The sequence below is a fragment of the Elephas maximus genome, chromosome 3 (genome assembly GCF_024166365.1).
Source record: "Elephas maximus indicus isolate mEleMax1 chromosome 3, mEleMax1 primary haplotype, whole genome shotgun sequence".
Taxonomy (NCBI): domain Eukaryota; kingdom Metazoa; phylum Chordata; class Mammalia; order Proboscidea; family Elephantidae; genus Elephas; species Elephas maximus.
The window spans coordinates 195,469,533-195,490,950 of NC_064821.1; positions in this window are offsets into that span (position 1 = coordinate 195,469,533).

The window sequence follows — 21,418 nt, forward strand, 5'->3', positions numbered from 1 at the left end:
GCAACAATGGGCACAACCATAGCAACAATTGTGAGGATGGCACAGGACCGGGCAGCGTTTTGTTCTGCTTGATAAGATTGCTATGAGTCGGAACGGACTCGACGGCACCTAACAGTAACAACAAGCACTCACTATTTGCTAGCTATTGTTACTATTGTTGTTATTATTATTGCTAGTTTTAGTATATGAGTGTTCCCAAACCTGGTAACGTGTTTGAATTACTCAGGAAACTTAAATAAATACAGACTCTTGGGCCTCATTTCCAAAAATTCAGATTCAGTAAGTCTGGGGTGGACAGTTATTTTTTGTTTATGGTTCTGGTGTGCAGCCAGATTTTTGATGGTTACGTGATCCAGGGCCATATTTCACTACTCCATGGGGTGCCATCCATATAGACTACAGTGTGAACATCACACAATATGGGGTTTTGTTCAGTGTGGTGGCCCTGATGTGATTCCTATGGTTTCTTCCAGTTTAAGAATCTGTGACTCTGTCCTATATCCCAAACAGACACAGCCCATTGCAATTCCTTAGTATAAACTCAGGACATATTTGCTGTATTGAAATTAAGGGACCCACAATTTTGAATTCTTGAAGATTTTAACTATTTGATCATCACGGATTTGCTTTGCATGGGTATAGTTCCATCTGGAAGGTGTGAAAGGTAAATATTTAGATGGAATTGGCAGAATAATAATGAGTACCCTCAGCGGGGATTAGTTCCACCCTGCTGGTGGTAGTCTGTTTCCTTAAAGAAACCCCATGGGGAAGTTCTATTCTGTCCTATAGGGTCTCTATGAGTCAGAATTGACTAGAGGGCAATGCGTTTGGTTTTGGGGTTGGCTGGAGTCTATATTCTTCCTTCCTCTGTCCTCCAGGTCAGTTATTTTGAAACTCTCTAAAAGCCCTCATTTCTTCAGGGTTGTGGAGTCTGGAACCTGCCTCACATGTTTGGTGTGCAGTGGGCTCCTTTTTTGTCTCTCTGGTTAGTGCCTTCATGGGGGATCTTTGCTCTGGAGGCCTTCTACAATCTCTTTTGTGCATAGGGCCTTTTAATAAACCCCCTTTGTGACGAGGAGATAATTAGTGAAAGCTGGGATCCTTCTCCTTTCCCCTACTTGTAGGACTAACCTAATTTCAGCACTTATCTAGATGTGTGGTTACAGGGCATTGGGGAGGACACATAAGGATGTAGGTGGTATCCTTGGCACCAGTATGCCAGGGACTCTCTCTAGTAAGTAAATACAATCTCATGTGATATTACTGGAGGCTTCAGGAAGAAGGTAAGAGAACTAGAACAACTCACCAAAGAGAAGCATCAGAAGTCTCTCTTAAGATTAACAGTTCTATTGAAGAAGGTGAGGAGAGGAGGCTGAATTGGCAGAGGAATAGCTACTATTTTATTATGGAAAAAGTCCTGGCCTGTGTAAATTTTGGGACAAGTGAACTTCTTGGAGTTGAGGTTGTGATGTGGGTTTATGTGCCCAATAAAGTCTTCTTTCTTTTGAGAAGCACCCCTCACCTATTAGATGATGAATGTGCTCAGTTCAGAGTCCTGGGTGGATTAGATGGTTAAGTGCTCGATTGCTAACCAAAAGATTGTGGTTTGAACCTACCCAGAGGCACACAGAAGAAAAGCCTGGCGATCTGTTTCTGAAAGGTCACAGCCTTGAAAAGCCTATGGAGCAGTTCTATTCTGTAACACATAAGGTCATCATGAGTTGGAATCCACTTGTGGGCAACTGGTGTGGCTTTTTGTGTGTGTGTGTGTGCTTGGTTCATGAAGTTTGGGTGGAGTTGATTCCTCCTTCCACACCCACCGAGAAGGCAGAGCACATGCTATGCATGCCCCAGGCTGGATCCCCCAAAGTCCTCCATGAGACTTCTGAGGAGCCATGCGGATTCTGAGCATTGAGGACTAGGCAGCCTTGGGGCCGCCAGCACCATCTAGCCACCAACAGAAGCAAGCATGTCTGAGTATGAGGACAAGCTGAGGCAAGAAAACTTGTGACTTCATCTGCTTATGTTTTCCATGGGCCTGATTCTCTGTTTGCACTTCATTGTTCTCTAATTGTGTTTTTGCCCAAAGCTTTCTCAAGTTCTTGATGGAATGGGTTTGGAATACAAATTGAAAAGTAAAGTAGCAAATTTTATGTAAAATAATTCTACATCTCATATCCTCATAGCTTCTCTATGATGCAAGAAGAGCATGCATTAATATATTATATAGTATGCATAATATAGTTTGTGTATTACTAAAACACCAAACCTATTGCTGCCATGTCAATTCCGACTTGTAACGATCCTATAGGACAGAGTAGAAGAGCCCTGTAGGGTTTCCAAGGAGCTGCTGGTAGATTTGAACTGCCAACTTTTGGTTAGCAGCTAAGCTGTCTGTATGTTATATACTTATTATATGATTAAAAAAAAACCGAATCGGTTGCCATCAACTCGATTCTGACTCATGGCCGCCCCATGTGTTTCAGAGTAGAACTGTGGTTCATATTATATGATACTTCATATTTTTTGTATTTTACTTATACAGTGTATTTGTATTATATCATATTATGTTATATTATATTTCATTATACTATATTGTACTTAATATTGGAGCCCTGGTGGCACAGTAGTTAAGAGCTTGGCTTATATTTGCATTATATCATGCTATATTATATTACATTATATTGTATTGCACTTAATATATACGTTAAGGCCCCTGGGTGACCTTAAGAGTGGTCCCTTGAGGAGCCTTATGGTATATATTAAGTACAATATAATACTGTAATGTAATATAATATAATGAAATGTAATGCAATATACCATAACATATGTTATAATAGAATTCTTAGAATACTCAGAATATGTCTTCTAAAGTCTAGCACCCCGTTATGTTTCTAGGTCCCTGGGTGGCGCAGATGTTTGTGCTTGGAATACCAATCTAATGGTTGGCAGTTCAAACCTACCCAGACAAAAGGCCTGATCATCTGCTTTCGTAAAGACTGCAGGCAAGAATTCTACTCTGTGACACCTGCGGTCACCGTGAGTCAGAATTGACTTGGTGGCACCAGGTTTGGGCATTGGGTGTATATCTCTTGCATATACATCTTTCATGGAGATTAGGTTTCTAACCAATAACTATTTTGGTTAAGAGTTCTAGTGAAGAAAAACATCTAAATGTGTAATTGTAGGTTAAATGCTCTCAGTTTCACCTGAGCCCACATATGTAAAGTGCTTTCTTAGAGGAGCAAAACAACTGACAGCTCCACCCACTGGGTGACAGCTTCCAGAGAGCCTACGTGCTATTTGACTCACAAAACCAACATGTTTGGTCGTAATCAATGACACAATAACGAAGTATAAAAGCAGCAGTTACAAACCTGACTTCCTGTGGAACCATACGTAACAGAGTAAAGCAGCTGCCGCCAGGACACCAAGCAGCCCCCCAGTCACTCTTGGAGCCAGAAGTTGGCTGTTGTCCTCTGGAGGCCCTAGGAGAGAGAAAGGCCTATGTGTGAGCTTCAGAGGGAAGGGACTTAGGCTAGAACCCTGCCTGGGGATGAGGGAGTGAGGTATGTGCGCGTGGAGCATGGCCCTAGAGAGTTTCGCCCCAGTTTGAAATGGTTAAGCGGATGTTCAGTAATTTGCCTAATGACCTGTAGTGTAATCCATTTCTTTTAGCCTAGTGTGAGAAGGAGCGAATCAGCCACCTGCTAGCTTCCACAATCTCCAATCCCAGTACAAGTCACTGAGAAAACCACAATCTTAAGCCAACCATAACCAAATGCCCTCTCTCAGCACCCTCTGAGTCTGTCCTTTGGAAGGAAAAAAAAAGCCTAACCATGGTTCATAGCCCAGGTACCGCCAACCCACCTGTGACATTGAGTGACACTGTGTGACTGCGCTGGGCCCCCAGGCCATTGTGGGCCTCGCAGGAGTAATTCCCAGAATGCTGTGCAGTCAGGTTGAAGGATGCTCCTCCTCCTGAGGGGCTGAACTGTTCCCCAGGACGACATTCTCGTGATAGAACTGGTACAGGATTGGGGGAGAGCCTCTTTGGGCCTCACAGTGAAGCCCCACCATGTCCCCGCCACAGCCTGGGACCCAGGAACACTGAGGGTGAGGTCAGGATGAGACACTGGAACTGACAGAGACAAAGTCATCTCTTCTGCATGACCTCCCCCTGCATGCGCTCAGCGTAACACATCCTCTGTGCCTCTCAAATCTCATTGTCTCCACAGTCCAGACCTAAACCTCAGAACAGTGCTATCCAGTAGAGCCTTCTGTAATGGTGGAAATGTTCTGTATCTGTGGCACTGTCCAATATGGTAGTTGTTAGCCTCAGTATTTCAAATACTAGGAGGGCTACCCAGGTTTCAGTGGAGCCTCCAGACTAAGGTAGGCTGGGAAGAAAGGCCTGTCAATCTACTTCTGAAAAGTAGTCAGTGAAAACCCTATGGATCACAATAGAATATTTTTCAATACAATGCTGGAAGAAGAGCCCCATTGGATGGAAGGTGCTCAAAATACACAGTGGCTGTAATAAAGGATTCAAGCATACCAACCACTGCAAAGATGGCACAGAACCAGGCAATGTTTTATCCTGTTGTACATGGTGCCACCATGAGTCAGAGCCAACTTAACGGCAGCTAACGACAACAGCAGGTACATGTGACTATTGAGCATTCAAAATGGGGCTAGTATGAATGAAGAAGTGAATTCTTAATTAATTTAAGTAGTAGTGACTATATTGGATAGCATGAATGTGGAAGTATTTACCCACAGCTGTGACGATGAATTCTAGGAAGCCTTTCTGTGGCTCATTATTTTCTTATTTTTTCCACCATAACCAAACTTACAGCTCCCCTAAAGCAGCTATTTATTTTGTAAGCTCTGCCTTTGTCAGGAAGGAATTAACTTTCCATAGCTCCGGAGTCTGTAACCACCTTAAAATGTTCTCTTGGCTCCATAAGGTCCCTGAGCCCAGTCTGAAAATTTTTGGCTGAGTTGAGGGAGGTTAGGATTCACCTCCCTCAGTAATGTTTCCTCTAGTACTGAAAATGGGGCTGTAACCATTGTTAGCTATACAGTAATATCCCCCACTATGCTTTCTGACAAGAATTTACAGCTCTGCTCTCTGGGACCTCCAATCCGTCCTCCCCACTCTCTCCTTCATGCTCTCTCTGTACCAGGAGAATGTGGTGTCTCCTGGATCTCTAGCCACAGAGCAGACAAGGACCAGCTTCCTCCTTTCAGCTGCCTACCCACGTCCATGAGCACTTCAGATACAGGGATTCCTGTGTGAACACAAGACAGCACGAGGGACTTTACTGGGGGGCATCAGAGATGACGGAGCTGGAGAAATTTAGAACAGGACCAGAAAATAAAAATCTTAGTAGAGTGAGAATTGAGCACGGTGGTGGTCAATTCTCAATCTATTTCTATAGGGACAAGATCCCTATTTCCCAGCCTTTAGTCACAAGAGCTTCCTCATGTTGTCATTGTGCTCACTTCAGGATCCCTGATTCCCCCAGGGGTGCTAGGGTGGGTGACTCCAGGGGAAGATATTCAGGCACATGCCTGTCGGCTCAGACCATTTTGTCCATGGTCACAGACGTAGAATGTAGCAAGGATAGGATTTAAACCTTAGCAGAGAATTTTAGAACCATATTCATTCTACTAAATGATGCCCCCTGCTTGACCAAGAAAGGGAAAGAGACCCTGAGATTGGACAGGCTGCCAAAAACGTCATCCCGGGCTTGCGGGTATCTAAGAAACCGGGGAACACTCATTGCTCTGGGCTGGTTATGGCATTTCCTTGATATGATTCCTTGTGAGTGTCAGCGCCTGAAATGAATCGGAACAAACCAGTAAATATCCAAGGACAGACTGTTCCTCGTTTCACATTCAAAACAGTTTCTGGCTCATGTTCAGGCTGGAGGCTAAGGAGTTAAAACAGGGTCAGTATCAAGTACTGAGTTTGTAGTTAAAAAAAAAAGAGAAAATGACAAGCGTTTGTTCTGAGCCTAGACCAAAGATTTGGGAGTAAGATAGTTTCAGAGAATATCTTTTTTTAGCACTGTCTCCCTGTTTCTATATGGACTTCTAGTTGGAAAGCCCCAAGGGACCTTAGTGTACCTGTGATCAGGTGAACAGACTGTCTCAGTTCCTGCCCTTCCCTTGTAAGGTACGCCCTCTTTCTCTTTCCAGAAGAGGTCAAAAATCAAATTCTAGAGCAGGAAAGTGTCAGCAACAGAGGGAGGTAGGCAGCGCTTAGAGCATCTGGGACTAGGGTAATAGAGTACACTTCCCTGCAACTGTTGGGGGAAAGGACTGGTACAGGCTTCCCTAGGCTCCGGTGCTGGGCACTATTACTCCATGACCATGAAGAAGAAACAGAGGGGAATTTACAGGACTGTCCTCTGACAAGAACTGCAAGAGAAAGAGAGGCATCAGAGATTAGCACACCGTAGGTTTTTTTTCCAGCTGTGGGACTCACACTTTCTCTTTCCTTCTGTGCCTTCTCTATGCTGCTCTGCCTCCCTGCCCAAACAGCTGATGACCTCTTCTTCATTATCAAAATTTATTAGGCTACTCAGCAGTTCTCTCTGTTGGTCCCAGATGCTGACGTGAAATAACACAGAGACAGGGAAGGATAGTGGAAAAGGAAATCCAGCCTTTCCCTTTCCTTGGCTCCTGATCCCTTGTAACTGCTCTCTGGTTTATTTTTAGCATCCAGAGGACGGTTGTAGCAGAACCCTGATCTCACCAGGGCTTAACTTGGGTGGCTGTCCCTTTGCAAGAGCACTTGGTAGAAGCAAATTATTCATTCATTCAACAGACATTTGGTGAATACTTACTGTGCTAAGTGTGGGGCTAGATAATGGAAATGTAAAAAAGAATAAAACACTGATCCTGATCTCAAGAAGCTTATGGTCCAGCAGAGAAGATAGTAAGTTAATAAGCAATTACTATGCAGTGTGGTAAGGCTATGACAGTGGGAAGAGTTGTAAGGGCACCAAAGAGGACAGAGAACATCTTATTTTTTCTGAATAAGAAAAGACCATTTATGTAGTTTGTGATATAACAGGGATGAATCAGAGTTAAAATTGTTAACCCTAATGATAATTTAAGTCTGAGACCTTTTTTCCTTTGATTCATTTATCAAATATTTTAAATATTAGCAATATCTTTAACTGTACAACAGCGTCTTCATGCTGACCAGTTTATGTTAGATTTCTGGAGCTGGGGTTTACTAAATCAAAACATATGTCATTTTTTTATTAATTGGTTTTCAAAATGAGCTTTACCATTTCTGCTGCCCACAGCAGTGTACGACAGCCAGAATCATCGAATCTATCCACACTGTTTAGCATTTAGCCTTCTGGAGTTGTTGCAAATTTAATGACTCTAAACTGTACCTTCATGTTTTAATCTGCATTTCTTGAATGGAATTGCTCATTCATGTAAGAAATATTTATTGAGTGCCAGCTATGTGTCAGGCACTCTGCTAGATTTTAGGATAAGCAAAGTTTTTTTTTTTAAACCTTCTGGTTGAGTAAGCAGCTGTTAGAGGAAGTTTTTTTTATGTTATATTACCATAATCATTATCCATTTATCTAATATTTTGAAGCTTTTCTTTCCAATTTATATGGATTTTTTAAATCATATCTCAACTTATTTTCTGCAAATGTTTACCCAACATTCATTTTGATTTTGATTGTGTAAGTTTTTATATATAGAAATTTACAATTTTTATATTATAAAATCTTCTCTGATTTTTCTACTACTTCAAAGTTTATGAAGCCATAATCTATATAAAAATCCAATATAGGCTTAGTTTACACTTAACTTTTTTAATTATCTGAGGTTTATTTTTACAATTTGTAGATCTCTATTGTTTGATGAAGGATTCCCTGGGTGGTGTAAATGGTTAAGTATTTGACTACTAGTCGAAAGATTGGTGGTTCAAACCTACCCAGAGGTGCCTCAGAAGACATGCCTGGTGATTTGCTTCTGAAAGGCTACAGTCAATGTTGGGGGAATGGTCTGCCTCTATGCCACCCATCCAGGCTGCCCAAGTAAAGGCCTTGGGCTCAGAACGTTTTCTGAAAAAGAGGCTGGGAATTCCATTGCCTTCTCTCTCCCATTTCCTTCTCCTTATCAGAGAAGCCTTCTTCCTGTTCTTGGTGCACAGCAACTTTCTCTGTGTCTTGCACATGCATGAATACCACACGGCACCTGGCCAATTCCACTTCTATATCTATTCCCAGCAGGGAGGGAACGAAGTCTGTCATGCTACAGCACAAGAGAGAAAATGTGCCAGATTGTAAGAGCTGGCCTCAGGTGGTAGACTGAAGGTGAAACAAGCTTCTCAAGGCCAAACATGAGCACCCTCATGCAGTCTGCCAGTTCACTACATTTTGCATTCTTATGTAAGCCCCTGACATGGAGCCATTATTGTCCACCACCACTATAAAACCTCTGCTCTTCCATACAGGGCATGGAGATCTGCTTTGGTCCTGCGGCTGCCCAGGACTTGCCTCGATATGTAGGTCTCCCTATTAAACACCTTCGCTGCCACACTGGTGTTGCCTGCTCTTTCTTCCATTTCTTGGTGCCGTCCATTTTCAAAGGCAAATTTCAAGTTACTGGTCCATGCCTGGACAATTGGTGGGTTGGCCAACAACCTCTATGTGGGGAGGTCTGACCTGTATGGTTTTCTATGGGGGAAATTCCAGGTTGGCCAGGAATCTCCATGTGGGGAGTGCTGGCCTGTATGCTTGATGCTTGTGGATCACTGTGTGAGTACAGGGACACCCTGAAAAAGCCAAGCGGCATAGCTCAGTTACAGGAAGATGTGTGCCTTCAAAAACGTGGAAAAGGAGCTAGGACAGCAGTAGCAGCCATGCTCTGGGCTGTTCAGCTGGCCACCGAAGCCCAGCTAGCTGCTAAAGCCTGCATAAAAGCTTTGCGAGAAGAGTTACAGTTGGAAAGGGAAGTAAGGCAGTCACATGTGGCCACAACTGACGTACTGAACAGCTGTGTGCTTGAACAGGATGGGCAGTTAGAAATGCTTGCCCACAAGTTTGTAATGATGGAGGATTCAGGGCCTAGGGGAACAATCCCCTAGCCATTGCTCAAAGTCTTCCAACAATGGGACTGGAGATAGTTGGAGGGGCTAAGTAGGTCCCTGGTGCTGAGAACACCCTGTAACACCGAGCACAACGTAAGAGTAAAAACAGCAGAGAGAAAAAAAAAAAAAGAGTAAAACGCCCTTCAAGATAGCTTTTGTTGAGTGGCGTTGAAGAGATCTTAGAGGCCCTATCTGGAATTCTCTGATAACTTCCCCCTCTGAGATAATCAAGCAACAACACTGTCACAACTGCAGTAGTAAGGGGAAAACTAAAATAGGAGGAACTGCCCTTCATGTTACCAGGCAACTGGGTTGAACCCCTGCGTGCACTTGGTACGGTGAAGGCGTGGCTCCAAAATGACTGAGGGCTCTGCTAACTTTGCCCAGATCTTCTGACTTTCAGAAATAATTAAGATTTAGAATTAAGCCTAGCTCCCTTTGTCACTAGGGAGGACCAAAGGCCTTATGTGACAACTAAAGTTTGACGAAGAAGTGAAAAGAATTGTATGTCTTGGGTTTTTAGCTACCATTGCACAGGTGACTGTGATCTCTATAACACCTGACACCAAAATGAGGAAAACCTTTCGGTCTGAGGTCACCATCACTGAGACCCTTACCCAAGCCTGACTGTGAATAAGCCCCTTTGGGGCCCCTACAAACCCCTATTAGATGTATTGATGATGTTGATGTATATCTTTGTAAACCTTTGCCTCTAAGCCCTGACAGGAATTACTGCAATTAGGGTCGTTTTAGTGGGGCACATAGACGTGGCTATGGGTAATAGCCTGGCCACTCAATCTGGCCACTGACATATAAAACAAGTCCCTATGGGGATGAGACATCCGGACAAAAAAAAATCAGTTCTCCTCCTGATAAGCTTTTGTTACTTGTGCGAATGGTCACCAGAAAGGGTCCTATGCTGAGAGGGGAAAACAGACTGCCCTTGCCAATTGACTGCAGAGGCTGAAGCAGCGTCTACTCCAGAGCAAAGAGATGTACAACCAACCACCTCCTGAATTTAAGAGAGGTTGGCCCATGGAGATTCACACACCATCCTAAACTGGGCCTACACACATGGACTGCCGCTGTCATCAGAAAATGCCAAACAGCATAGAAAAGCTGACCTGCCTACGAGACCTGGTCAGGGGTAAAATCTGCTGAGGGACAGGTTTCCAAGCCAGCAGGCCAGGGTACTCTCAGCAGGTAAATCATATCAGGGCCTTGTTTCCTATACAGAGGCTCCCACTGGATGTCGAATGAACCCTTCACACTCCATGCCGCCTCCAAGGCATAGGGGCGATTGAGCACTTCAGTGGACAGGCTTAAATGGCTGATGCCAGGTGACAAGACAACTCCAGCCTGAACTCTACATCTCAGGCAAGGAGTCTGGGGTCTCAAGGCAGCAGTTTCCTGCAAGGGCATTTCTCCTTTATGCTGTATGCTTCATCAAACTGTCTATTCTATAAAATGTGTTTTTTTTTGTGTACTGTTCCTGACAAAAGATCGGGGTTCTCACAGAAGTCGCTGTCTCAAGACTAGGACAAACAGCCTGAGTAGCTATACACCAGCAACCTTCACCTCAAATCCCATGGAAGATAGAGGAGGGGAGGAAGAAATTGTTAATATTGTCTCTTTTTCTTCTCAGATTATCTCACAATGATGGACAGGATCCTCATTCATGAGCCCCAATGATACAGGCTTTTGCTAGAGCTACTGGACCAACTGTTGGCTCTGTCAATATCTGAACCGAGATGCTGAGCTCTCTCTCCACATTGTTCCAGCTGATCTGTCAACAAGGAGGACACCTCGTGGACCAACAGAATGTAGAGCCTGGTATACTGAGGAGATCATGTGGGGAGTGAACCCAGCTGACTCCACTACTTATGGAAAACATCTTTTGAAAGCTGCCTGTGAGAAGTACTCCAACTTTAAAAGGAAATTTCACTTCATGTGTTAAAAATGTAAATGTCACAGGACTGGCTATTTGATTCTGAAAACCATACTTTTAAGAATGAGTTCGACTTTACTCTGGACATGAAGAACTTGCAGAATATGACCAGGTGGTCAGATGTACATTTACTGAGTACACTAAATCTGAATTAGCCTGGTCTGGTTATGGTAATAGTTTGCTCAATTGTGCTGAGAAAGGGAGCTTTCATATTACTTGTACTGAAATGTGTACTGACCATATAATGTACCATGTGGGGAGAAACACACTGTTTTTACATAAATGAATCAGGACATGTTATACCTACATAAGATTGAAAAAATGCAGTAATTTTATCTATTCAGTTCACTTGAATTAAGCCATAACTAGGGTGGCTGGTTGGGATCTCTCCTTCAAGCAGGCCTGATCAATCTACTGGGACAGGTCTCTTGGAGCCCTGGTAGTGCAGTGGTTAAGAACTTGGCAGCAAACCAAAAGGTCAGTGGGTCGAATCCACCAACCGCTCCTTGGAAACCCTATAAGGCAGTTCGACTCTGGCCTATTGGGTTTCTATGAGTCAGAATCGACTCTATGGCAACAGGTTTGGTTTTTTTTTTTTTTTTTAGTTATGCCCTAAACCACAAACATGCAGGTCAACATTCAAAATGGGTGGTGGGTATACCAGGACTTGGTGCTGCTTTGCTTCTCTCTTTGGGAGCCTCATGGCAGTTGGGGTGTGGACTGTTGGAATGGTCTGCCTCTACACCTCCCATCTAGGCTGTCCAAGTAAAGGCCTTGGGCCCAGAACATTCTCTGATAAGGAGGCTCAGAATTCCATCGCCTTCTTTCTCCCAATTCCTTCTCCTTATCCTTCCTCCGGTTCTGGGCACAGAGGAACTTTCTCTGTCTCTTGTACAGGCCCGAGCACCACGCGGCACCTGGCCAACCCCACTTCTGTTCCTGGTGGTGAGGAATGGAATTGAATCTACGGCACAAGAGAGAAAACATGCCAGATTTTAACAGCCAATCTCGGGGGATGGACTGAAGGGGAAACAAACTTTTAGAGGCTGAACAGGAGCACCCGCGCGTGGCCTGCAAGTTCACCACAGTTTGCATTGTAAGCCCCTGGCTGGACCACTATAAAACCTCTGCCCTTCCACGCAGGGCACCGAGATCTGGTTTGCTGCTGCAGCCCCCCAGGACTTGTCTTGGTATGTAAATCTCCCTAATAAACTCCTTCGTCACTACACTGGACTTTCCCGCCTCTTTCTTTGGTCTCTAAGTGCCCTCCATTTTCAGAGGCAAATTTCAAGTTACTGGTCCATGACGGACAGCCAAGAAAACCCTATGATGCAGTTCTACTCTGCACATATGGGGTCTTCACGAGTCAGAATTGATTTGAGGGCAACTAACAACAAATGTTTGATAATGTCTATCACACATTGAGCTAGTATGTAATTAAATCTGTTTCTAGATTTTTATTATTTTCCATTGATCTATATTTATACTTTATACCCATAACATCATGATTTCTTTTATATTGATCTAGAATCTATTTTTAAAATATATGAGCTAAATTTCCAACGTTCCTTTTTTTGTCAACCTAGACTTGCTGTTGAGTCCATGCCGGCTCATAGTAACACTTACAGACAGAGTAGAACTGCCCCATAGGGTTTCCGAGGCTGAAAATATTTACAGAAGCAGACTGCCTCATCTTCGTCCTGGGCTCAAACTGCCAACACTTTGGTTAGCAGCCAAGCACTGCATCACTAGGGCTCCTCAGCCTTTGACACTCTCACCAAAATATTTTTCCAGATACATTTTGAACATTTTATTGACTTCCAAAAAAATTTTTGGAAGTAGTTTGATTAAAATAGTATAGAATCTATAAATTAACATGGAAATAACACATCTTTGTAACATTTAATACTCTACCGCTCCCATCCAGACTGATGACATGTCTTCATTCATTGAGGCTTTTTTTTTTGTCCAGCTTTGTAGATTTATTGTTATTATAAACCCATTGCCATCAAGTCGATTCCAACTCATAGCAACCCTATAGGACAGAGTAAAACTGCCCCATAGGATTTTCAAGGAACAGCTGGTGGATTCGAACTGTTGACCTTTTGATTAGCAGCTGTAGCTCTTACCTACTGTGCCACCAGGGCTCCAATATTATTATGGGATACAAAAATCTCTTAATTACCCCTGTTTTTCCACTTTACTGCTATTTTGAATGGACTGTCCTCATTATAATCTCAAACAGGTAATTGATAATATTCAAGGATTTTGCCAAGTTTTGAATATTTATCTTGAATTTGCCTTATGAATTCATATTGATCATATGACAGATGATATGATCAAGAGTGGGGGCTGGCTGGTACTGGTACAACAACAGATACATGGACCAATGGAACACAATTGAGAATCCAGACAAATCCATCTACATATGAGCAGTTGATATTTGACAAAGGCCCAAAACAGTTAAATGGGGAAAAGACAGTCTTTTTAACAAATGGTGCTGGCACAACTGGACATCCATCTGCAAAAAAATGGAACAAGACCAATACCTCACTCCATGAACAAAAATGAGCTCAAAATGAATCAAAGACTTAAATATAAGATATAGAACAATAAAGATCATGGAAGAAAAAATAGGGACAAAGTTAGGAGCCCTAATACATGGCATAAACAGTATACAAAACATTATTAAGAATGCAGAAGAAAAACTAGACAACTGGGAGCTCCTAAAAATCAAACACCTATGCTCATCCAAAGACTTCACCAAAAGAGTAAAAAGATGACCTACAGACTGGGAAAAAGTTTTAGCTATGACGTTTCTGATCAGCGCTTGATCTCTAAAATCTACATGATACTGCAAAAAACTCAACAGCAAAAAGACAAATTACCCAATTAAAAAATGGGCAAATGATATGAATAGACACTTCACTAAAGAAGACATTCAGGTAGCTAACAGATACATGAGGAAATGTTTACCATCATTAGCCATTAGAGAAATGCAGAACAAAACTACAATGAGATTTCGTCTCACTCCAACAAGGCCGGCATTAATCCAAAAAACACAAAATAATAAATGTTGGAGAGGCTGTGGAGAGATTGGAACACTTACAAATTGCCGGTGGGAATGTAAAATGGTACAACCACTTTGGAAATAGATTTGGCGTTTCCTTAAAAAGCTAGAAATAGAATAACCATACGACCCAGCAACCCCACTCCTCGGAATATATCCTAGAGAAATAAGAGCCTTTACACAGATATATGCAAACCCATGTTTATTGCAGCACTGTTTACAATAGCAAAAAGATGGAAGCAACCAAGATGCCCATCAATGGATAAATAAATCATGGCAAATTCACACAATGGAATACTATGCATTGATAAAGAACAGTGAGGAATCTCTGAAACATTTTATAATATGGAGGAACCTGGAAGGCATTATGCTGAGTGAAATTAGTCAGTTGCAAAAGGACAAATATTGTATAAGACCACGATTATAAGAACTTGAGAAATAGTTTAAACTGAGAAGAAAACATTCTTTTGTGGTTACGAGAGGAAGGAGGGAGGGAGGAGAGAGGGTGGGAGAGAGGTATTCACTAATTAGGTAGTGGATAAGAACTATTTTAGGTGAAGGGAAAGACAACACAGAATACAGGGGAGGTCAGCACAACTGGTCTAAACCAAAAGCAAAGAAGTTTTCTGAATAAACTGAATGCTTTGAAGGCCAGTGTAGCAGGGGCAGGTGTTTGGCGACCATGGTTTCAGGGGACATCTAAGTCAGTTGGCATAATAAAATCTATTAAGAAAACATTCTGCATCCCACTTTGAAGAGTGGCATCTGGGGTCTTAAACGCTAGAAAGCGGCCATCTAAGATGCATCAATTGGTCTCAACCCACCTGGTCCAAAAGAGAATGAAGAACACCAAGGACACAAGGTAATTACAAGCCCAAGAGACAGAAAGGGCCACATAAACCAGAGACTACATCAGCCTGAGACCAGAAGAGCTAGACGGTGCCTGGCTACAACCGATGACTGCCCTGACAGGGAACACAACAGAGAACTCCCGAGGGAGCAGGAGAGCAGTGGGATGCAGACCCCAAATTCCCGTAAAAAGACAAGACTTTATGGTCTGACTGAGACTGGTAGGACCCCTGTGGTCGTGGCCACCAGACCTTCAGTTGGCCCAGAACAGGAACCATTCCCAAAGCCAACTCTTTAGACATGGGATGGACTGGACAATGGGCTGGAGAGGGATGCTGGTGAGGAGTGAGCTTCTTGGATCAGGTGGACACTTGAGACTATGTTTGGCATCTCCTATCTGGAGGGGAGATGAGAGGGTGGAGGGGGTTAGAAGCTGGTGAAATGGACACGAAAAGAGAGAGTGGAGGGAGAGAGCAGACTGTCTCATTAGGGGGAGAGTAATTGGGAGCATGTAGCAAGGTGTATATGGGTTTTTGTGTGAGAGACTGACTTGATTTGTAAACTTTCACTTAAAGCACAATAAAAATTGTATATATAAAAAAAGTGGGGGCTGGATAATTCGTAGCAACAATAACAAGAAAATGCTAAATACATTTGGTGGAAATGAATATACAACGAATAATGTTTTTTTAACCTTCCCTTCAAATACGTACTCTTTATTTTTGTTAATAATGTTAGTGAATTGGCCCGGAATTCAAAAATGCTTACAAAATAATAATGGTAGCAGGCATCTTTATTCTAACTCCAATTGAAAAGACAATCTTAGTCCTGCTCTGTTATGTATAATATTGGTTGTCAATATTCTCTATCCTGTTAAATAAATATTCTTCTCTTCTGATTTTAAACAATATTTGTTTTAGGGCAAGATATTGATTGTTAGTACTTATTCTAATATCTTTTAAGCACCTGTTTTCACCATATGATTTATCTAGAGTTTTGGTGTGGTTAGATATATTATACCAGTAGATTTCCATATGTTCTTCAGTTCTGACACAAACCCTACTTGATCGTAGTTGGTGTAAGGGTTAAAATAATACACCCAAAGTAAAAGGAAGCAGTCAATAAATATTAACATTTTTATTGGAGCCCTCCTGGTGCAGTGGTTAAGAACTGTGGCTGCTAACCAAAAGGTCAGTAGTTTGAATCCAATAGCTGCTCCTTGGAAACTTTATGGGGCAGTTCTACCCTGTCCTATAGGGTTCCTATGAGTTGGAATTGACTCGACGGCAATGGGTTTTGGTTTTATTGCACCATTTTTATTTTGATACGCTGTTAAGTTTTTATGTAAGAGCCTGGGGGTCTATATTGCCAGGAAAGCTTGGCCAGTCCTGTCTAACCCTAGAGTCTGCCTAAGGACAGAGCCTGAGGAAATCTATGGGGTCTGGATCTAGTGCTCTGGGGAAGGCTGAAGCTCTATCCTTCCAGAGCTTGCTCTGCAGTGTCCACTCACCTAAAACCAGCAGGAAAGGCCACAGCAGCATGGGGCCCTGTTCCAGGAGACTCAGCGGAAAGTTTTCTTGGAAACCTACAGTATAACTCAGGTCTGGAGGCAGAAGGTGTCCACAGTGGCACCAGAGGGCATGACCTAGAAGATTTAGAAAAGGGAAAGCCAAGGATTCTGCTGTTTGTTAATTGCTATTTCCTCTGCTGTTGGTTCTCAAAAAATTAATTGTTCTTTTTTTCGTAGATCTGCTTAAATATGGTGCAACATTATGGCTAGGCTAGAGGAGCCATCCATGATATCCTATAGGAGTCTCGGGGTGGTGCAAATGATTAACGTGCTTGGCTGCTAACAGAAAGGTCGGAGGTTCAAGTCCACCCAGCGGTGCTTTGAAAGAAAGTCCTGGCAATCTACTTCTGAAAAATCAGCCATTGAAAACCCTATAGAACAAAGTTCTACTCTGTTATATATGGGGCCTGCCTGAACCAGAATCGATTCAATGACAACCGATTTTATCCTATTATAACAGTTCCAGTCTCCCTAGCTCCCATGTCTTGCGACTTCATTCACTTACTCATTCAACAATTATCCATTGAGTGTCTACTTTGTCCCATGCTCTGTGCTAGGCACTGGCTGTACAGTGGTGAACAAAGCTGAAGCTGATGTGATACCTGCCTTCGTGTCATTTCTAGTCTAATGAGGGGAGAAAGGCTTTATAGAAAATGACACGTTCTTTAAAGTCCTGTTGTTGTGTGCTGTTGAGTTGATTCCAACTCATAGCGACCCTATATGACAGAGGAGAACTTGCCACCTAGGGTTTCCTAGGCTGAAATCTTTACTGGAGCAGATCGCTCTGTCTTTTCTCCCATGGAGCCCCTGGTGGGTTCAAACTGCCAGCGCTTTGCACCACCAGGCTTACTTGATGTCTTTCAACAAAGCACTTCTTATCTACCACTGATCTTCACTCCATATGCTTCCCAACGCTTTCTACTCTGCCCACACGCTGCAAGCACATTCATGTGCTCTAAGGCCTATCAGAGTCTCAACTTCTTCATCGTCAATTGAGTTAATATGTGAAAGCAGGATCTAAGAAATAAACAAAAAAGGGATGTCCGTTTCTTCTCTGTCCTAAACTAGGTGGGCACTCAATTGCTCCAGTCCACTTCTAGAGTATGTGCACTCCAGCTCCTTCCTAAGGACCACCTAGCTCTTACAAGGGTCCCAGGGTATGTCCTATTCAGGTGTTTTACAACTCAGTTGTTTCATTATTATCTTTTAACAAGTAACTACTTGCCCTTGAGTTGACTCTGACATGCATGTCAGAGTAAAACTGTGCTCCATAGGATCTTCAAGGCTGTGACCTTTTGGAAACAGGCCTTTCTTCCATGGTGCCTCTGGGCGGGATCCAAATGCCAGCCTTTCGGTTAGTAGGCTGGCCTCTAACCCTTTGTGCCACCCAAGGACTCCTTCAGGATGTGCCCTACTGCAGTACCAAGGTAAGTGGGCAGTCAGTGCTCTGATGCACCTGCATGACAATGACACTACTCATGTGCCAGGGAGGCATCCTTAGGAAGTGGCCCCTCTGAGATGGGCCCTCTGGTTTAGCCACCACTCCTGGGTATTGTCAAGGTGCCCCTCCCAGCAGTATAATCCCTGGGACTTCCTAGGGTACAGAGGGGTCCTAGAAACAGTGTCAGGGAGACACTCAGGAGTGCCATCTGTGCAGGAGAGGGCTTCAACCTCCCTCCTTGACCCAACCTTTTCTTTTCTTTCCCCTTGTTCTCCTCCCAGGTCCATCCACTGCTGCCTTTGCCTTCTGAACCCAAAGCATTCATTCCCTTCTCTGAAGTATAGAGGGATAATTTGATAGAAGGTCTTAGCTCATGCCAAACCAAACCAAACCCATTGTTGTCGAGTTGATTCTGACTCATGGCAACCTTATGGGACAGAGCAGACTGCCACATTTTCTACCCAGGAGTGGTCGGTGGGTTCAAATCACTGAATTTTTGGTTAGCAGCCGAGTGCTTGACCACTGTGCCACCAGGACTCCTCATAGAAGCACCAAAGGCCTGCCTACTGTCTGTAGGACTAGGGAGAGTTCAGTCCTTAGGAACTCAAAGAACTGTTTACTCTCTTGGGGGTGGAAATCACTCTCTCTTTTTCTTCTCCCTGCTCCCTTGGCATCCCACCACCACGTGAACGCACATATACAATAAGTGTAGGCTGAGGACACTTCCTATCATACCCAGAATATCATATTCTTGCTAAAACCGTAAAACAAACAGACTAGGGCTTCCCTGGAACATATTGCTACATTAAAATGATTCAGCTGTTTGCACAAGCATAAACCGGCTTGTGAGCTTGATAGCCGCTTTTTATGAAGAGATATGAATACAGTTATCTCTACCTCAGACGTTCCCTCTATTCCTTTTTGACTCTGCTAATTGTGACGTGCAGTAGTTGAGAGGGAGAGGGAGGAAGTTTGTGTTTCAGGAGAGGGACAGAGTTTATTGTGGGCATTCAGGTTGGTGGCCTACAAATAAATCATTAAAAAAAAAAGACTCCTTGTTTTGTGGATGACAACCACGACAAAAGTTTATTTCACATTTCTTAGTTTACAAAGAGACTTTATATACATTAACGCAATCCTGTGAGGCACACAGGGGCACAGGCAACTATTATCTCTACTTGATGGATGTGAAGACCTGAGCCTCAGGACATTGCGTAATTGAGTGGCTGAAGGTTACAGGGCTGGTGTCAGTCTGTTCTTCGGTCCTGTAGCCAAAGAAACTTAACTTTTTGTTTTTCTTAAAGATGGTCAAAATCTGGGAAATGAACTTAATAGACAGACACAGAGAAGGAAAAAAACAAACCTGTTGCCATTGAGTCGGTTCTGACTCATAGTGACCCTGCATGTAACAGGGTAGAAGTGCTGCATAGGGTTTTCTTGGCTGCAATCTTTACAAGCAGATTGTCAGACCTTCCTTCCTCAGTGCTGCTGGGTGAGTATGAGCCACCAGACTTTTGGATTAGCAGTGAGGGCAAACTATTTGTGTCACCCAGGGACCTCAGACAGCGAGGAGAGTGATTTTAAAACTAAAAAGGCCATTTTAAAAATAATTTTCTTCTAATAACCATATCAAGTGCATTCCCTATTTGCAATACCCATATCTTGAAGTCAAGCTACCTGAAATTGAAAAGAAATAAAAGAAAACTTAATCACCATAATGTTATTCAATGAACATGGAATTGGAGCAAAGGTGGTAGAATAGATCTGTGGGATATTTCACTCAGATTGTTAATGAAATAGAGAAAATACATTTTCTGCAGTGTCTTAGTATTAAAATAAGAGAGAATATATTTTCTAGTTTAGCTGCATAAGCTGTGATTAAATCTTAGTCTTTGAAAACGTCGATTACTTGTTCTGGAATCTGTCTCATGGTTGTTCCTTTGTCGAAAAACAAATTCCATTGTAGAAAAACAAGATTTTTGTTGTTGTTGATTAAAGCATGTTTCTCTCCCAGGGGGCAAAACAATGAGCGATACCATCAGTACCTGAGATAAATGAGCAAAACTCGGACCCATCTTGTGACCAAAACCAGGATGGCGTCAAGAGGCCTACAAGACATCAACAATAGGTCACTTTGTCATTATGTCCCACCTTAAAGAAGAATCAACATTCCTGGAAATCTCTAAACCTTGAAAAACCTATAAAACCCTCCAGTTAGCCCTTTTGGGGCAGACAGAATTTGGGGGAAATTGAGCCCCCTCTGTCTGTTGAACACGGTGTTCAGAGAAGCCCTCTTGCTGCTTACCTCCTCCTGTCTCAGTATTGGCTTTGCAACAGGTGACTCGAATCCGCGATTTGCGGTGATATTATAGTAAACTATCGCTGCTTCCCTAATGTTCAGCTTTCCATCCAGCTGTCATCCTGCCTTTCACAGTCCCCTCAAAATTGACTTTCTAGACATCGATGAAAAACCCTGGTGGCATAGTGGTTAAGAGCTACGGCTGCTAACCAAAAGATTGTCAGTTCAAATCTAACAGTCACTGTTTGGAAACCATATGGGGCAGTTCTACTCTATCCAATAGGGTCGCCATGAGTCAGAATCAACTGTACGGCAACAGGTTTTTTTTTTTTATTTTGGTTTAGACATCAATGAGTTGTCTAAATTCACTGACACCAGTTCTTCATGTTCCATGCACTATGGAAACTTCTTCAATATGACTTATTTCTCTACCACTTCATTTATATTTTTTCTTTAAGGTCTAGAATGACTTCCATGTTTCTCAATTTAGTGGACATAGTTTGCATTTCATTTTACTTAGAACACAAGTTAGGACTCTTGGGGTTGCAAGTAAAAGAAAACCCAATTCAAAATATTAATGGGGATTTATTGGCTTATTTAAATTAAAAAATGCAGTTATAACTGAGCTCCAGGAATGATTTGATCCAGAACTTTCTGATGTCATTAGGACTCTGAATCTATTTCTCCACGGTCCTTTTGGATATGCCTTTCTCCATATATTGCTTCCCCTGCCAGTCAGCTTCCACGCACCACACAGATGTTCAGATGAAGAGAGTGCTTTTGTCCCTGAATTCCCAGAAAAATCTTGAGATTCACTTAACCCAGCCCACCCAATGCACTTAGATTGGAAAAAATTATATCACAGGCCTTCCCCTGATCTAATCTTTGTGGCCAGATCAATGGAAGGTGCTGCTTGGGCCACCTATGCTCCACTTCTACAGGTGGGTTGGAGTCATCTTCTCCTGAATCAGATCCCCAGACAGAAATTAGGGGGGCTTTTAGGAATGTAAAGGGGAATGTGGACAATGAAAAGGCAGACAAGTGTCAACTTTACCATACCATACCCATTGCTGTTGAGTTGATTCTGACTCATAGCATCAACTTTACT